This window comes from Cryptomeria japonica, unplaced genomic scaffold (assembly GCF_030272615.1).
Source record: "Cryptomeria japonica unplaced genomic scaffold, Sugi_1.0 HiC_scaffold_76, whole genome shotgun sequence".
Classification (NCBI taxonomy): domain Eukaryota; kingdom Viridiplantae; phylum Streptophyta; class Pinopsida; order Cupressales; family Cupressaceae; genus Cryptomeria; species Cryptomeria japonica.
Window position 1 is genome coordinate 5,001 of NW_026728898.1, and position 15,000 is coordinate 20,000.

Sequence of the window (15,000 nt, forward strand, 5' to 3'; positions counted from 1 at the left end):
AATGGCAGAAATGCTAGTAACGTGCACTTCGGGACCAACGCATCACCGGAAGACAACCGCCAAACATCGAAAGAGTCGCGATGCTCCGCAACCTACGTGCAAAGCGGTCGCACACCGGGTAAGGGAGTGAGAGCCCCAAACATAGCTGGGCGAGGCGCTCACTCCGCTCTTTAATATCTCGTTAATACCGCCAAGGAAATGGCACAAGCACACACACACAAGCATCCTCGGAAGAGGACAGTTCGAGTGACAGGTCAAATCCAAGAGTTCCGAAGACTACCTCCAGGAACAATCGGGAACAAGACCGATTACAAGTCGTCGAGTCTGTTACTGGGCGAACACGAGATGCGCACAGGAAATCGATCAGCCCTCACAATGGCCCAAGGCCAGAGATCGGACTGCTACGATTTACCCCAACAATCATCGTGCCACTCTTCGCAGAGAGGTGATAGACGCCAACGAGCCCGCGCATAGCAATCGAGGTGTAAAAAGGGCGTTGAAGGCAGGAAGCCTGGACGAAAGAGGCTACGAGGTCACCTCGAAGCGGTCTAAGAATCGGGCGCACTTGGGGCGACTACCAGTGCCAACCCCTTATCCCGCGGTGCGTCCGACACACAGAAATTTCCAAGGCGGCCAAGGAGCCTCCCCGCATAGCAATCGGGGTGTGAGGTTACGGATGCAGCATTGATAGCAATCGAGGTGTGAGGCGAAGGATGCAGAAGTGAGAGCCGAGGGATGTAGCAGAGATAGCAATCGGGGTGTGTGATGCAGAAGAGATAGCAATCGAGGTGTGCGGTGGGAAGGGCCCAGCAGCCAGAATGCATGAAGCGACGGATGAAGCAGTGATGACAACCGGGCTGTGAGGAGAGGAGGGATGCAGCCAAGAAAGCAATCAGGGCTCGAGGCAAGGGATGCATCAAGGATAGCAATCATGTTGTGAGGCGAGATTCCAAAGGCTAAACGTGAGAGGCTGCAGGGTCGACTCAGAGAGGTCTATGCATGTGAGAGGCTGAAAGCAAGGTCGACTCGGAGCGGTCTATGCATCGGGCGCGCTTGGGGCGACTACCAGTGCCAACCCCTTATCCCGCGACGCGTCCGACAAAGAGAACGTTCCAAGGCGGCAGAGGAGGTTACCAGCCGAAGGATGCAGTAGCAATAACAGGTATAGTTCCGCGGCGGCCGAGAAGACTCACCGCATAGGAATCGGGATGCGAGGCGAGGGATGCGGCGGGAAGGCCCCGACGGCTAAACGGAAGAGGCTGCAGGGCCGCCTCGGAATGGTCCAAGCATCGGATGCGATTGGGACGACTACCAGTGCCAACCCCTTATCCCGCGATGCGTCCGATACACAGATAGTTCCAAGGCGGGCCGAGGAGCCTCACCGCATATCAATCGGGGTGCGAGGCGAGGGATGGGGCGGGAAGGCCCCAACGGCTAGACGGAAGAGGCTTCAGGGCCACCTCGGAATGGTCCAAGCATCGGACGCGCTTGGGGCGACTGCCAGTGCCAACCCCTTATCCCGCGATGCGTCCGATACACAGATGGTTCCAAGGCGGCCGAGGAGCCTCACCGCATAGCAATCGGGGGTGCGAGGCGAGGGATGGGGCGGGAAGGCCCCAACGGCTAGACGGAAGAGGCTTCAGGGCCGCCTAGGAATGGTCCAAGCATCGGACACGCTTGGGGCGACTACCAGTGACAGCCCCCTATCCCGCGATGCGTCCGATACGAAGATGGTTCCAAGGCGGCCGAGGAGCCTCACCGCATAGCAATCGGGGTGCGAGGTGGGGGATGCGGCGAGATGGCCCCAACGGCTAGACGGAAGAGGCCACAGGGCCGCGTCGGAATAGTCCAAGCATCGGACGCGCTTGGGGCGACTACCAGTGACAACCCCTTATCCCGCGATGCGTCCGATACGAAGATAGTTCCAAGGCGGCCGAGGAGCCTCACCGCATAGCAATCGGGGTGCGAGGTGGGGGATGCGGCGAGATGGCCCCAACGGCTAGACGGAAGAGGCTGCAGGGCCGCCTCGGAATAGTCCAAGCATCGGACGCGCTTGGGGCCACTACCAGTGACAACCCCTTATCCCGCGATGCGTCCGATACGAAGATAGTTCCAAGGCGGCCGAAGAGCCTCACCGCATAGCAATCGGGGTGCGAGGTGGGGGATGCGGCGAGATGGCCCCAACGGCTAGACGGAAGAGGCCACAGGGCCGCCTCGGAATAGTCCAAGCATCGGACGCGCTTGGGGCGACTACCAGTGACAACCCCTTATCCCGCGATGCGTCCGATACGAAGATAGTTCCCAGGCGGCCGAGGAGCCTCACCGCATAGCAATCGGGGTGCGAGGCGAGGGATGCGGCGAGATGGCCCCAAAGGCTAGACGGAAGAGGCTGCAGGGCTGCCTCGGAATAGTCCAAGCATCGGACGCGCTTGGGGCGACTACCACTGCCAACCCCTTATCCCGCGATGCGTCCGATACACAGATAGTTCCGAGGCGGCCGAGGAGGTGGGGGATGCAGCGAGATGGCCCCAACGGCTAGACGGAAGAGGCTGCAGGGCCGCCTCGGAATAGTCCAAGCATCGGACGCGCTTGGGGCGACTACCAGTGACAACCCCTTATCCCGCGATGCGTCCGATACACAGATAGTTCCGAGGCGGCCAAGGAGCCTCACCGCATAGCAATCGTGGTGCGAGGTGGGGGATGCGGCGAGATGGCCCCAACGGCTAGACGGAAGAGGCTGCAGGGCCGCCTCGGAATGGTCCAAGCATCGGATGCGCTTGGGGCGACTACCACTGCCAACCCCTTATCCCGCGATGCGTCCGATACACAGATAGTTCCAAGGCGGCCGAGGAGCCTCACAGCATAGCAATCAGGGTGCGAGGCGAGGGATGCGGCGAGAAAGCCCCAACGGCTAGAGGGAAGAGGCTTCAGGTCCGCCTCGGAATGGTCCAAGCATCGGACGCGCTTGGGGCGACTACCAGTGACAACCCCTTATCCCGCGACGCGTCCGATACACAGATAGTTCCAAGGCGGCCGAGGAGCCTCACCGCATAGCAATCGGGGTGCGAGGCGAGGGATGCGGCGAGAAGGACCCAACGGCTACACGGAAGAGGCTTCGGGGCCGCCTCGGAATGGTCCAAGCATCGGACGCGCTTGGGGCGACTACCAGTGACAACCCCCTTATCCCGCGACGCGTCCGATACACAGATAGTTCCAAGGCGGCCGAGGAGCCTCACCGCATAGCAATCGGGGTGCGAGGCGAGGGATGCGGCGAGAACGACCCAACGGCTACACGGAAGAGGCTTCGGGGCCGCCTCGGAATGGTCCAAGCATCGGACGCGCTTGGGGCGACTACCAGTGACAACCCCTTATCCCGCGACGCGTCCGATACACAGATAGTTCCAAGGCGGCCGAGGAGCCTCACCGCATAGCAATCGGGGTGCGAGGCGAGGGATGCGGCGAGAAGGACCCAACGGCTAGACGGAAGAGGCTTCGGGTCCGCCTCGGAATGGTCCAAGCATCGGACGCGCTTGGGGCGACTACCAGTGACAACCCCTTATCCCGCGACGCGTCCGATACACAGATAGTTCCAAGGCGGCCGAGGAGCCTCACCGCATAGCAATCGGGGTGCGAGGCGAGGGATGCGGCGAGAAGGACCCAACGGCTAGACGGAAGAGGCTTCGGGTCCGCCTCGGAATGGTCCAAGCATCGGACGCGCTTGGGGCGACTACCAGTGACAACCCCTTATCCCGCGACGCGTCCGATACACAGATAGTTCCAAGGCGGCCGAGGAGCCTCACCGCATAGCAATCGGGGTGCGAGGCGAGGGATGCGGCGAGAAGGACCCAACGGCTAGACGGAAGAGGCTTCGGGTCCGCCTCGGAATGGTCCAAGCATCGGACGCGCTTGGGGCGACTACCAGTGACAACCCCTTATCCCGCGACGCGTCCGATACACAGATAGTTCCGAGGCGGCCGAGGAGCCTCACCGCATAGCAATCGGGGTGCGAGGCGAAGGATGCGGCGAGAAGGACCCAACGGCTAGACGGAAGAGGCTTCGGGTCCGCCTCGGAATGGTCCAAGCATCGGACGCGCTTGGGGCGACTACCAGTGACAACCCCTTATCCCGCGACGCGTCCGATACACAGATAGTTCCAAGGCGGCCGAGGAGCCTCACCGCATAGCAATCGGGGTGCGAGGCGAGGGATGCGGCGAGAAGGACCCAACGGCTAGACGGAAGAGGCTTCAGGGCCGCCTCGGAATGGTCCAAGCATCGAACGCGCTTGGGGCGACTACCAGTGACAACCCCTTATCCCGCGACGCGTCCGATACACAGATAGTTCCGAGGCGGCCGAGGAGCCTCACCGCATAGCAATCGGGGTGCGAGGCGAGGGATGCGGCGAGAAGGACCCAACGGCTAGACGGAAGAGGCTTCAGGGCCGCCTCGGAATGGTCCAAGCATCGGACGCGCTTGGGGCGACTACCAGTGACAACCCCTTATCCCGCGACGCGTCCGATACACAGATAGTTCCGAGGCGGCCGAGGAGCCTCACCGCATAGCAATCGGGGTGCGAGGCGAGGGATGCGGCGAGAAGGACCCAACGGCTAGACGGAAGAGGCTTCAGGGCCGCCTCGGAATGGTCCAAGCATCGGACGCGCTTGGGGCGACTACCAATGACAACCCCTTATCCCGCGACGCGTCCGATACACAGATAGTTCCGAGGCGGCCGAGGAGCCTCACCGCATAGCAATCGGGGTGCGAGGCGAGGGATGCGGCGAGAAGGACCCAACGGCTAGACGGAAGAGGCTTCAGGGCCGCCTCGGAATGGTCCAAGCATCGGACGCGCTTGGGGCGACTACCAGTGACAACCCCTTATCCCGCGACGCGTCCGATACACAGATAGTTCCGAGGCGGCCGAGGAGCCTCACCGCATAGCAATCGGGGTGCGAGGCGAGGGATGCGGCGAGAAGGACCCAACGGCTAGACGGAAGAGGCTTCAGGGCCGCCTCGGAATGGTCCAAGCATCGGACGCGCTTGGGGCGACTACCGTTGCCAACCCCTTATCCCGCGATGCGTCTGATACACAGATAGTTCCGAGGCGGCCGAGGAGCCTCACCGCATAGCAATCGGGTTGCGAGGCAGATTATTGGGAAGGGAACCCCCTGGGATGCGGCTCAAGCAGTGCCCAAAGGGACTGGAATGCGGAATCACATCGAGAGACCCAAATGCTATACGAGGGCTCAAATCGAATTATCGATTTGGCCACGACATGGACGCATCGGAACGACTACCTTTGCCGAACCACTCGCAATTGCATCCATACCGAAACCAATAGACATTTCCGTTAGAGCCCTCGCATAGCATTCGGGAATCTCGCATGCCCCTCTAAATCGACCAATGCTGGCGCTCAATGAAAATCCGAGCGCTACCACCGTTCGAGCGCCAGCATTGGTCGAGTTAGAGGGGCACGGGGGAGAATGCTCCAGTCAACACCTCCCCTATATAAGTTATTTGTCCGATTCTCGCACAACCGTAGTCTGCCTCGTCGAATCAAACAACGGTCCCAGATTCCGACTTCCGTTCCGTAGAGACCCAAAAGCTAGATGGAGGCTCGCAAGAAAGAGAGTCGGCGCATAGCAATCGGGTTTCTCGAACGTTTAGGGACCGAGCTCACTTGCGGATAGGGCAAAATCCGCCAAGCAACCCAAAAGCTAGACGGGGGCTCGAATCGAATCGCCTAGGCGGCCACAACAACGACGTGTTGGATCGACTACCAGTGCCAAACCATTCAGCAAGACTAGTCTGTGTCGAGGCCGGATAGAGATTCTCAGAGAGCGCCCGCATAGCATTTAGGAGACCTGCCGCGTCCCTCACACTCGACAAATGGTGGTGCACGTTTATAAATCCGAGCGATCCCAACCCTTTCAAGCACCAACATCGGTCGAGATAGAGGGGCACGGAGGGGGCTGCGTGAGACAACACAGTCCCCTATATAAGTTATTTGTCCGATTCTCACACATCCGAAGAATGGTCATCAAATCGGACAACAGCCCAAACTTCCGACTTCCGTCCCAGAAAGCCCAAGAGCTATCTAAAACGTTCATGGCCGGAACTCGATCGCGGCTATACCAGTCCGCCAAGCAACCCAAAAGCTAGACTGGAGCTCTAGTCGAATCACCTCTGTGGCCATTGCAAGGACGTGTTGGAGCGACTACCATTGCCGAACCATTCCGCAGGTCGAGTCCATACCAAGGCCGCATAGAGATTCACGATGAGCTCCTGCATAGCAATCAGGAGACTTGCCGTGTCCATCACAATCGATAAATCCTGGTGCAAGATTTTTGCATCCGAGCGCTCCAACCAGTCGAGCACCAGCATCAATCGACATAAACGGGCACGGGGGGAGGATGCTCGAGAACACTACCTCCCCTATATAAGTTATTTGTCCGATTCTCAAGCAGCCGAAGTCTGGTCATCGAATCGGGTCAAAGACCACAACTTCCGACTTTACCCACAATGCAAGTCATCGAATCGAACATCGGCCCCCGAGTCGGACTCCATGCGTATGTCAGGTCATCGGACCCAAATTCCGCCTTCCTGCGCATGGCGGGCCATCAATATCAACTCGGTCATCGGACCCAAACTCCGCCTTTTTGCGTATGGCACGCCTTCAAATCGGTCATCGGACCCAAATTCCGCCTTCCTGTGCATGGCGGGCCATCAACATCAACTCGGTCATCGGACCCAAATTCCGCCTTTCTGCGCATGGCACGCCATCAACTCGGTCATCGGACCCAAATTCCGCCTTCCTGCGCATGGCAGGTCATCGGACACAAATTCAGACCTCGCCAATATGCCTACGTATCGAATCGGTCATCGGACCCAACTTCCGACTTCATCCATACTGTAGGGTCTTTGAGGTTGGCGCGGTGCGCTCAACCCAGGGAGTCGACCCATCGAAGCATACACCTCCCCTATATAAGCTATTTGTCCGATTCCCACACCTGTGTAGTTTGCACCTCTGACCAGGACATCGACCCCAACTTCCGAACTCGACTGCAACGACGGCACCAGCGCCTTGGTGCGCACCTTGCGACGCACAGTCCCAACATTCGCCTTCCTGCACATGGCAGGTCATCGGACCCAAATTCCGACCTCGCGAGTATGCCTACATATCGAATCGGTCATCGGACCCAACTTCCGACTTCATCCATACCGTAGGGTCTTTGAGGTTGGCGCGGTGCGCTCAACCCGGGGAGTCGACCCAACGAAGCATACACCTCCCCTATATAAGCTATTTGTCCGATTCCCACACCTGTGTAGTTTGCACCTCCGATCAAGACATCGACCCCAACTTCCGAACTCGCCTCCAACGACCGAACCAGCGCCTTGGTGCGCACCTTGCAACGCACAGTGCCAACATTCGCCTTCCTGCACGTGGCAGGTCATCGGACCCAAATTCCGACCTCGCGAGTATGCCTACATATCGAATCGGTCATCGGACCCAACTTCCGACTTCATCCATACCGTAGGGTCTTTGAGGTTGGCGCGGTGCGCTCAACCCGGGGAGTCGACCCAACGAAGCATACACCTCCCCTATATAAGCTATTTGTCCGATTCCCACACCTGTGTAGCTTGCACCTCCGATCAGGACATCGACCCCAACTTCCGAACTCGACTAAAAAGACCGCACCAGCGCCTTGGTGTGCACCTTGCAACGCACAGTGTCAACATTCGCCTTCCTGCACATGGCAGGTCATCGGACCCAAATTCCGACCTCATGAGCATACCTACTAATCGAATCGGTCATCGGACCCAACTTCCGACTTCATCCATACCGTAGGGTCTTTGAGGTTGGCGCGGTGCGCTCAACCTGGGGAGTCGACCCATCGAAGCATACACCTCCCCTATATAAGCTATTTGTCCGATTCCGACACCTGTGTAGTTTGCACCTCCGCTCAGGACATCGACCCCAACTTCCGAACTCGCCTGCAACGACCGAACCAGCGCCTTGGTGCGCACCAAAAGTGCGCACTTTTGGAGGGCACTTTTGTGCGCTCCAAAGGTGCGCACTTTTGGAGGGCACTTTTCTGCGCTCCAAAGGTGCGCACTTTTGGAGGGCACTTTTTGGAGGGCACTTTTCTGCGCTCCAAAGGTGCGCACTTTTGGAGGGCACTTTTTGGAGGGCACTTTTCTGCGCTCCAAAGGTGCGCACTTTTGGAGGGCACTTTTTGGAGGGCACTTTTCTGCGCTCCAAAGGTGCGCACTTTTGGAGGGCACTTTTTGGAGGGCACTTTTCTGCGCTCCAAAGGTGCGCACTTTTGGAGGGCACTTTTTGGAGGGCACTTTTCTGCGCTCCAAAGGTGCGCACTTTTGGAGGGCACTTTTTGGAGGGCACTTTTCTGCGCTCCAAAGGTGCGCACTTTTGGAGGGCACTTTTTGGAGGGCACTTTTCTGCGCTCCAAAGGTGCGCACTTTTGGAGGGCACTTTTTGGAGGGCACTTTTCTGCGCTCCAAAGGTGCGCACTTTTGGAGGGCACTTTTGTGCACTCCAAAGGTGCGCACTTTTGGAGGGCACTTTTCCTGTGCTCCAAAGGTGCACACCTAGGTGAGCACCTTCGACCACACCTTGTAGCACACCAAACTCTGACTTTCGACTTCATCCGCAATGCAGGGTCTTTGAGGTTGGCGCAATGCGCACAACCAGGGGAGTCGACCCATCAAACCCAACACCTCCCCTATATAAGCTATTTGTCTGATTCTCATACATGCGTAGCCTGCAGGAGCAATTAGGACATCGACCCCAACTTTCGGCTTCTAAACGAAAACAAGGTCTTTGAGGTTGGTGTAATGCGAACAACTAGGGGAGTCAACCCATCAAACCCAACACCTCCCCTATATAAGCTATTTGTCTGATTCTCATACATGTGTAGTCTACAGGAGCAATTAGGACATCGACCCCAACTTTTGACTTCTTAACGAAAACAAGGTCTTTGAGGTTGACGTAATGCGCACAACCAGGGGAGTCGACCCATCAAACCCAACACCTCCCCTATATAAGCTATTTGTCCGATTCTCATACATGTGTAGCCTGCAGGAGCCATTAGGACATTGACCCCAACTTTTGACTTCTTAACGAAAACAAGGTCTTTGAGGTTGGCGTAATGCGCACAACCAAGGGAGTTGACCCATCAAACCCAACACCTCCCCTATATAAGCTATTTGTCTGATTCTCATACATGTGTAGCCTGCAACAACGATTAGGACATCCACCCCAACTTCTGAATTCGTCTGCGTTGACCGCACCAAAGGTGCACGCCTTGGTGCTCACCAAAATCCGACTTCCGACTTCTTCTGCTATGCGGGGTCTTTGAGGTTGGCGCAGTGCGCACAACCAGGGGAGTCAACCCACCGAATGCAACACCTCCCCTATATAAGCTATTTGTCTGATTCTCATACATGCGTAGACTGCAGCAATGATTAGGACATCCACCCCAACTTTTGACTTCTTAAACAAGACAGGGTCTTTGAAGTTGGTGCAGTGCACACAACCAGGGGAGTCGACCCATCAAACGCAACACCTCCCCTATATAAAGCTATTTGTCCGATTCTCATACGTGTAGTCTGCAGCAGCGATTAGGACATCGACCCCAACTTCCGAATTCGTTTGCATTGACCGCACCAAAGGTGCACGCCTTGGTGTGCACCCTGGAGTGCACTTTGGTGCTCACCTCGGTGCACACTTTGGTGTGCACCTCGGTGTGCACCAAAGGTGCGCACCTTGGAGCGCACCAAAGGTGTACACTTTGGAGCGCACCACATAGGGTCTTTGAGAGGTTGGCGCAGTGCGCACACCAAGGTGGGTGTTGAGGTGCGTGCCGAGGTGGGTGGGTGCTAGGGTGCGCTCCATGGTGGGTGCCAGGGTGGGTGCGTGCTAGGGTGGATTCCAAAGAGGGTCATAGGGTGGGTGCCAAGGTGGGTTGGTGATATAGTGGGTTCAAAGGTGGGTACTAGGGTGGGTTCCAAGGTGGGTCACAAGTTGGGTGCCAGGATGCGTGGGTGTTAGGTTGGGTGCCAAGGTGGGCTCCTGCGTGGGTGGGTGCTAGGGTGGGTTTCAAGGTGGACGCGAGGGCGGGTGCCAAGGTGGGTAACAAGTTGGGTGTTAGGATGGGTGAGTGCTAGAGTGGGTGCCAAGGTGGGTGGGTGCTAAGGTGGATGCCAAGGTGGTTCACAGGGTGGGTGGGTTCTAGGGTGAGTTCCAAGGTGGGTCACAGGTTCAGTGCTAGGGTGGGTGTCAAGGCGGGTGTCGAGGTGCCTGGGTGCTAGGGTGTGGATGCCAATGTGGGTCATAGGGTGGGTACTAGGGTGGGCTGCAATGTGGGTGCCAAGGTGGGTAACATGCTCGGTGGGTTCTAAATTGGGTGCCAGGGTGGGTGTGCACCCACCTTGCCCGAGGTGGGTGCCAAGGTGCCAGTGTGGGTGGGTGCTAAGGTGGATGCCAAGGTGGGTGAGAAGGTGGGTGATAGGTTGAGTGGTAGGATGGGTGGGTGCCAAGATGGGTCACAGGGTGGGTGCAAGGGTGGGTAGGTGCTAGGGTTGGTGTCAGGGTGGGTGGGTGCTAGGTTGGGTTCCAAGGTGGGTGCGAGGGTGAGTGTCAAGGTGGGTCACAGGTTAGGTGCTAGGATGGGTGAGTGCTAGGGTGCAAAGGTGCCAGGGTGGGTGCTAGGATGGGTCGATGCTAGGGTGAGTGGCAAGGTGGGTCCACAAGTGTCAAGGTGGGTGCCGAGGTGGGTGCCAAGTCGGCGACTGCTATGGTGGATGCCAAGGTGGGTCACGGGGTGGGTGCCAAGTTGCTAGGTTGGGTTCCAAGGTGGGTGCCAACGTGGGTGCTAGGGTGCGTGGGTTAAAGGGTGTGTCACAACGTGGGTGCCAGGATGGGTGCGCACCCACACTGGCCAAGACGGGTGCGGGTGCAAGGTTGGGTTCCAAGCCCGGTCACAGGCTGGGTGCTAGGATGGGTGGGTGCCAAGGTGGGCACCAGGGTGGGTGCACCCACCCTGGCCAAGGTGGGTCACGGGGTGGGTCCTAGGGTGGGTAACGGGGTGGGTACTAAGGTGCGTGCCAAGGTGGGTCATAGGGTGGGTGCCAAGGTGGGCACCAGGGTGGGTGTGCACCAACCCTAGCCAGGGTAGGTCACGGGGTGGTTGTCGGGGTGGGCGTCAAGGAGCCAAGGTGGGTGGCAAGTAGCCAAGTTGCGTGCCAAGGTGGGTGTCGGGGTGGGTGCCAAGGATCCAAGGTGGGTGCCAAGGAACCAAGGTGGGTGTCTGGGTGGGTGCCGAGGTGGGAGCCAGGGTGGGTCCCAAGGTGAGTGCAAAGGTGGGTGCCAGGGTCAAGGTGAGTGCCAATGTGGGTTCCAAGGTGCCAGGGTCAGGGTGAGTGCCAATGTGGGTTCAAAGGTGCTAAGTTGGGTGCGAGGTTGGGTGCGAGGGTGGGTGGGTGCCAAGGTGTGCTAGGTGGAAGCCCGGGTGGGTCGGCATCCCATGGGTGTCGAGTTGGGTGCCTGATGGGTGCTTCTTGTCAAGTTTTAGTCGTCGGGACTCATTTCGAGCCTTAGAGGTCGTTTCTTGTCCGGTTGCCCTGTCTTCGACCTGGGAACCCAATTTTGGTCCTCGGGTCCCATTTTTTTTTGTCTCGCATCCCACTTTTGGCCTGTGGCCTTTTCGGGGTCGATTCTCGTTTTGGGCATCAGAGCATGTTTCTTCTCCTAAAACCCAATATTTGTTTATTAAGTCTCGGAACACATTTTTGTTCTCGTGGACCCATCATGGGTCTTGGAACGCATTTGTGGTCCTTGGGTCCCATTTTGCATCCCGAAACTTGTGTTTTGGTGCTTGATCCCTATTTTGGGTGCCCACCTTGCACCAAGTGCGCACCCGGGGCAAACCGAGCGCCTTGGTGCACCGGGGCAAGATCGAGCGTGCACCCGAGGCGCCCCGAACATGCACCAAGGTGCACTCGGCCCACATGTGAGCGCAGGTCGTTGCGCCCGAGGTGGTGTGTGGGCACCGCGTTGCAGACGGGACACTGCACGCACACGACGCCCCCTCCAGGTGCACGCACGTAGGCCGGGCCGGGTGCACACCCGACGCCCTAGCAAGGTGCGCGCACCCGGGCAGGGCTCACACTTGGCGAACGGGGCGCACTTCGCGAGGGAGGGTGTGCACCTCGACGGGGGTGGGTGGCCGGGGTGGATTCGCACGTGGGTCGCGGTTTGCTAAGTACACACTGCGACAAGCTCATAACGGGTGCGATCATACCAGCGTTAGTGCACCGGATCCCATCAGAACTCCGCAGTTAAGCGCGCTTGGGCCGGAGTAGTACTGGGATGGGTGACCTCCCGGGAAGTCCCGGTGTTGCACCCTTTTTTAGTTTTTCGCCGGGCGTCGCAATGCTATTTGAATAAACCTTTTGCCCGTTTGCGTTCTCGTCGGGGCCGGGCCGGGCCGGGGTGCGCTGCCCGCACTACCGCGCGCGCGGGGGCGACACCGAGCGCGCACCCGAGGCGCCCCGAGCACACAGGCCACGGTGCAACCCGGGCGTTGTGCGCGCACCCCGGTGCGCCCGAGGTGCTGCGCGCGCACCCAGGTGAAATCGGTGTGCACCTCGGCCAGTGCGCGCTCGGTCGAGTCGCGCACGTTGGCCAAGGTGCACGGTGATGTTTCTTACTCTAAGGTTCCGCACCAGACGCCCGGGACAGGTGAGCGAAGCTGGGCGGGGCCGGGTGCGCGGCCGGGGCAGGTGCACGCAGCTGGAGAGAGCTTTGGAGCACACTTCGGAGCGCACCAATGATGCGCTCCATTCAAAAGTTTCCTGAAAAGGCAAAAAAAGTTGAGATTATAGAATTTCCCACTTGAGAGATTGTAAAAAAAAAAAATTTAAAATGAAGGAAACGCGGGTGCCAAGGTGTGCGCAGCCCAGCCAAGGTGTGCGCACCAAGGCGCCCACCCTGGCGAAGGTGCACGCAAGGTGCGCACCCGAGGCAAACCGGACAATTAACCCAACTTTCGACTTCGCGCGCACCTTGGAGCGCACTTCGGAGCGCTCCTTGGTGCGCACCAATCTTGGGCACCTCGGAGTGCACCATGGCGCCCACCAAGGTGCGCACCCGGGGCAAACCGAGCTCCGACTTCGTGCGCACCTTGGAGCGCACGAAAGGTGCGCACCATGGCGCCCACCAAGGTGCGCAGCCCAGCCAAGGCGTGCGCATCAAGGTGCGCACCCTGGCGAAGGTGCGCACCCGGGGCAAACCGAGCTCCGACTTCGTGCGCACCTTGGAGCGCACAAAAGGTGCGCAACCCAGCCAAGGTGTGCGCACCCCGGTCAAACCGAGCTCCGAATCGTGCGCACCAGAGGTGCACGCCATCGTGCGCACCTTGGAGCACACTTCGGAGCCCTCCTTGGTGCGCGCCGATGTTGCGCACCTCGGAGCGCACCCGGGGAAAACAATGCAATTAACCCGACTTTCGACTTCGTGGGCACCTCGGAGCGCTCTCGGGTTCGCACCTCGGAGCACACCGAGGTGCGCACCTTTGATGCGCTGCCTTCACCAATTTCCAGAAAAGGCAAGAAAACATTGAGAAGGTGTGCGCACCGAGGTGCCCACCCTGGCGAAGGTGCACGCGAGGTGCGCACCCGGGGCAAACCGGGCTCCGACTTCGTGCACGCCGCACCTTGGAGCACACTTCGGAGCGCTCCTTGGTGCGCACCAGGGCGCGCAACCCAGCCGAGGTGCCCACCCCGGCGAAGGTGCACGCGAGGTGCGCACCCGGGGCAAACCGGGCTCCGACTTCGTGCACGCCATGGTGCCCACCGCGGCGAAGGTGCACGCGAGGTGCGCACCCGGGGCAAACCGGGCTCCGACTTCGTGCACGCCGCACCTTGGAGCACACTTCGGAGCGCTCCTTGGTGCGCACCATGGTGCCCACCAGGGCGCGCAACCCCGCCGAAGGTGCACGCGAGGTGCGCACCCGGGGCAAACCGGGCTCCGACTTCGTGCACGCCGCACCTTGGAGCACACTTCGGAGCGCTCCTTGGTGCGCACCATGGTGCCCACCAGGGCGCGCAACCCCGCCGAAGGTGCACGCGAGGTGCGCACCCGGGGCAAACCGGGCTCCGACTTCGTGCACGCCATGGTGCGCACCGCGGCGAAGGTGCGCACCCGGGGCAAACCGGGCTCCGACTTCGTGCACGCCGCACCTTGGAGCACACTTCGGAGCGCTCCTTGGTGCGCACCAGGGCGCGCAACCCAGCCGAGGTGCCCACCCCGGCGAAGGTGCACGCGAGGTGCGTACCCGGGGCAAACCGGGCTCCGACTTCGTGCACGCCGCACCTTGGAGCACACTTCGGAGCGCTCCTTGGTGCGCACCATGGTGCCCACCAGGCCGCGCAACCCAGCCAAGGTGTGCGCACCAAGGTGCACGCGAGGTGCGCACCCGGGGCAAACCGGGGTCCGACTTCGTGCACGCCGCACCTTGGAGCACACATCGGGGCGCTCCCGGGTTCGCACCGGCGTTGCGCACCGTGGTGGGCACCTCGGAGCACACCAAGGTGGGCAGCGAGGTGCGCACCTTTGATGCGATGCCTTCACTAATTTCCATAAAAGGCAAAAAAAAAACGAGATTTTAAAATTTCCGTTTTGAAAGATAGTGAGAAAAAGGGAATGCTGGTGCCATCTTGAGCCCGCCCTGGTGCGCAGCCCAGCCAAGGTGTGCGCACCAAGGTGCCCACCCTGGCGAAGGTGCGCGCCCGGGCAATTAACCCAACTTCCAACTTCGCGCGCGCCAGGGTGGGAGCGCACCCAACAACCGGGCCTGGGAAGAGCCAATGCGAGAAACCCCACCAAACGCTCTGACAAAAAAAGAGGGGGCGCTCCAGTAACCCCGCTTCGGAGCGCACCCTGGGCAAACCCAGCCAAGGTGCCCACCCCGGCCAAGGTGCAGG

At 59.6% G+C, this 15,000-nt stretch overlaps 1 non-coding gene across 1 annotated transcript; it reads left to right on the forward strand.

Moving 5' to 3' along the window:
* Nucleotides 1-12,303: 12,303 nt before the first annotated feature.
* LOC131864098 (5S ribosomal RNA) lies at nucleotides 12,304-12,422 on the forward strand. Its single transcript, XR_009362989.1, has one exon. It is a non-coding gene; the product is annotated as a 5S ribosomal RNA (ribosomal RNA).
* The last annotated feature ends 2,578 nt before the right edge of the window (nucleotides 12,423-15,000 follow it).